The following is a 4133-nucleotide window of genomic DNA, read 5'->3' as shown; positions in this document are numbered from 1 at the left end:
ACTGCTTGCTTTCTCGTGGGGTCTCCGTTCTGGCAATACTGCATCTCACTCGCCTGGTCCTGCAAACTTCGCACTCCGGTCTGTGGTGAGGTGCACAGTGATGGGCCGATGAGGATGCGGTAGTGTAGTCAAAGGAGTTGGGAAGGGAGGAAGGTGGGGTACGGTTGGGGAGAGGAGGGATTGCAGAAAGTTATACACGTAGGGGAGGTGGAGTAAAAAGCACCAAGAGAAGGAAGAAATGGAGGAACGAGGTAAGGTAAAAAGGGTATGAAGAAATAAAAGTAAAGTAGGATTAAAAAACCTTGTCTGTTTTTATTCCTCTAGTGTTGTTATGGTACACACAATCAATATACAAGCACTTTATCACAGACGCTTCTCTAACCGGGCACGTGTCTTCCTGTACTTTTTCACCTCTTGTCTCTTCCTCTACTCTCTCCTCCCTCGGCAGTTTTCCTCCTGTACACTCCAATCCTCCCGTGCAGTCTCCTCTTGTCTGTGCCTTTTCAGCTGACCACCTTGCATGGAGCCGCCGCCTCAGCCAGTCAGCCAGTCCTCGCCCCGTGACCTGGAGAGAGGAGTCACCAACACGAAGGGCGTCCATTACTGTCATGAGTAGCATTATATATATATATATATATATTACATCAAAAGCAGTGCAATTCACACGGCAAGATCTGTGAAAACTTACCTGTGACGGAGGCAGGAGAGGAGACGAGCAGGAGCGGCGGCGATAAGGAGGCTGCTAGCAAAGCAACGACAGTAAGGTCCACGTGATCTGTAAAAGACACAGCGAGGCGTAACAAAAAGCAGCCTGTTGTATCCCACCCTCCAAAAAAAAAAAAAAAAAAAAAAAAAAAAAATCTGTCTGTACTTATCCTTAATTCCTAAAACACATTAAATCCAAAAAATATGTATTACATAATCTAAAATCTACATCGCACGTCAAGACACTCGAAAGCCTTACTAGTGACGGCACGGAAGGCGAGAGGGGCAAGGAACAGGCAAACTGCGATGGCACGGGAAGGGGTGGCGGTACTGGCAGGCGAAGCAATGACCCGTGACCCCCGCCGCTGTGAACAGATTCGCCACGCTCTGCAGACACAAGAGGCGCCACTGGGAGGTGTAGTCTGCTGCCATGACCTTAAAACCAAATACATCTTAACTACACACAAATCAAACTTGCCCGTTAGAGGAGAGAGAAGCATGAGGAAATTTAAGTCACAGTTCCACAAAGAATATAGAGAGCTTGTTTACGCTACAACACGCTGCTTCTCCCGCCGACAAGCCGTGGCCTGGAGTCGAACTGGGAAACTTGAAGGGAAGAGATGATGAACGCTGCACCGCGGAGCCACGCACACAGGATGAAGGTGATGGGTTAGGAGGAGAGAGAGAGAGGGGGGGGGGTTAATGCAAAGACCAAAGTTTCTCGTTCTCTCTAAGGACGCGTGTCTCTGGTGCAGCGCTCATCTCTCCCTCTCCCTGGATTACAAGCTAAGTAGGCAAATGTATGCATTCTTTATCTATCTTCTCAGTTTTTTTTTTTTATAAAATCGATAATAAGTTTGAGATGTTATTTTTCTCATGGATCTAGAGATGGTTAAACTCTTGTGATATTTGAGCACATTAATGATTTGTTTCGGTTCTAAAGGATGTCTTCATGATTCCAGTGTTAAGTCTCCTAACGGGCTCTTAGTTAAGTGGATAGTTTAATAGGCTTTGGATGATTAAACATACTCTTATTAATAATCACTGGATAGTTTAACAGGCTTGGTAATAGTCACTGGGTAGTTTGTCTTCGTCTAGTCATTGGATAGTTTAACAAGCTCAGTAAGTCATTGGATAGTTAAAATAAAAGGTAAAACAAAATACAGGAAAGCCAAAAGTAAAAAAAAATACGATACAAACAAAATATTAACCTATAAAACCTAAACAAAAAATAAACTAATTAATTAAGCAGGCAAGGATTTGAAAGTACTCACTGAATTACTAAGGCGCCGTTACAGAGCTAAGCCACTCATTGTTACCCGTGGCGGTGGTGGTGGTGGTGGTAGCGGCGGCAACTCTTACTCTCCCACTCTCCCAAGACACCGCTAATGAGAGAATTTGGACCAAGATTAACAAAGAACTAAAATTAATAAAGTTACTGTGAATTTCAGCATCTCCATTTCACCCACTGCAGTTAGGAACGCAAGATAGGGAGAGGAGGAGGGAGGAGAGGGGGGAGTGAATGGAGTGGGTGGTAAAGCCGGGCTGGGAAGTTAGGTTGAAGGAATTGGGAGAGAGAGGAAGGAAGGGAGTAGAGAAAGGCGTGTGGTAAGGAGAGAAGGAAGTCTGGGGGAGAATGGGAGGGAAGGAGCGAAGGAAAGACGCAGGGAGAAGAGAAGGAAGGTAGGGTATGATGGGAGAAAGGAGATAGGAGGAAGTAGAGGGAGGTAAGGCAAGGAGAATGAGAAGGAAGAAAGGAGGTTGATGGGGAGGTTAGTGGAGGAAGAGGATAGGAATGTAGGGGGAAGGAGAAGGGGGAGGGATGGAAAAGAGTGAAGGAATGGGAAGAGAAGAGGAGACACGAAAGGAGGGAGGAAGAAAGAAGAAAACGGGAGACGGGCGATTAGAAAATTAGCAAACCGGGAGGACTACAGAAAAAAAGAAAATGGAAAAGAAAATATATACAAACACACAACATACAAACAAACACACACACACACACACACACACACACACACACATAGAACACTTACCAAACGCCAGACAAGCAACCAACCCACACAGCAGCGCCACTCCTCCCCCAGCGTATTCCTGGCAGCAACTGGAGGCGCCTTGTGAACTGACACCTCACCGCCTCTGCTTCACCGCGCGGCTTCACAACGTTTCGAAGCTTCATTTACAATTACGTATTTTCAAGTATTCCGGTGAATTATTTTGGTTTGTTTTGTTATTCTATTGATCATTTATCGAGTTTTTTTTGTTAATTCTAGTGTATTTGTGGTTGTTCTTTAGTTTATGTGCGCAGTTGAATAGTTTCGTGTTTCGCGTGTAAATATCAAAGTTTTGGATTCGAACATGAATTATACGGTTCCGAAAAATGTATTATTATTTTCAATTGTATTTTTTTTTTTGTTAGTGTGTGTATGTGTGTGTGTGTGTGTGTGTGTGTGTGTGTGGTTGGCGAGAGTTCGAAACGGTTCCTAAAAAGAAAAAAAAAATGAAAAAAATTATATATATGAATCACAACTCGAAACTCCATTACGTATATCATTTAAATTCCCACGCTGTGTTACTCCCCCTCACCTCTCTCCGACCCCCAACCCCATAAAAAAAAAAGAAAGAAAAGAAAAAAAAATTACCGCCGTATACAAATGTGCTAAAATACATCCTGCTCTCTCTCTCTCTCTCTCTCTCTCTCTCTCTCTCTCTCTCTCTCTCTCTCTCTCTCTCTCTCTCTCTCTCTCTCGCTATGTAATGAAAATAATGACTAGGGACATTTTACATTACCGGTATTTGGGTTCCCGTCACCACCTGCCCCCTTCCCCTCCACCCCCCTCACCCCCTCCCCCTCACCCCACCCCCTCCCCCGCCCCAGTTGGTCGGCGAACAAGTGAAAGAGTGAAGCGAATTGTCAGGGCACATTAGAGTGGTGGGAAAATAGTGCTATTCAACATGACATAATAGTAGCAATAGTAGTAGTGGTGGTGGTGGTGGTGGTGTGAGGATAGTTGTTGTGGTAGTGATAGTAAAGATAGTTGTTGTGGTTGTTGTAGTAGTAGTAGTAGTAGTAGTAGTAGTAGTAGTAGTACTTGTTGTTGTTCTATTGTGGGGATAGTTGTTGTGGTAGTAATAACAATAGTGGTAGTGATAAAAATTGTTGTGGTGTTGTAGTAGTAGTAGTAGTAGTAATAGTAGTAGTAGTAGTAGTAGTAGTAGTAGTAGTAGCAGCAAGCCTTACAATCACATGAACTGCTTTACTTTAATCTCGCTTTTACAGTCCTCAGAAACGTCACCAACCATCCTGAGAGAGAGAGAGAGAGAGAGAGAGAGAGAGAGAGAGAGAGAGAGAGAGAGAGAGAGAGAGAGAGAGAGAGAGAGACTACCCACTCCCTAAATTTGCTTCTCGTGCGAATCTTACGTTCCATTCT

General features: G+C 44.2%; 1 long non-coding RNA gene across 2 annotated transcripts; it reads right to left on the bottom strand.

The window, feature by feature from the left end:
- Positions 1–292: 292 nt before the first annotated feature.
- LOC135093981 (uncharacterized) lies at positions 293–2892 on the bottom strand. Of its 2 annotated transcripts, none has more exons than XR_010263531.1 (5): positions 2739–2892; positions 1980–2090; positions 965–1140; positions 689–775; positions 293–603 (listed from the first exon to the last, which is right to left on the bottom strand). It is a non-coding gene; the product is annotated as an uncharacterized LOC135093981 (long non-coding RNA). The 2 variants fall into 2 exon arrangements; XR_010263530.1 differs by having other exon boundaries at positions 293–565.
- Between the last annotated feature and the right edge of the window lie 1241 nt (positions 2893–4133).

Source organism: Scylla paramamosain, chromosome 44 (assembly GCF_035594125.1).
Source record: "Scylla paramamosain isolate STU-SP2022 chromosome 44, ASM3559412v1, whole genome shotgun sequence".
NCBI lineage: Eukaryota > Metazoa > Arthropoda > Malacostraca > Decapoda > Portunidae > Scylla > Scylla paramamosain.
Note: the sequence above shows the minus strand (reverse complement) of the source record. Positions and strands in the feature narration are given on the sequence as shown.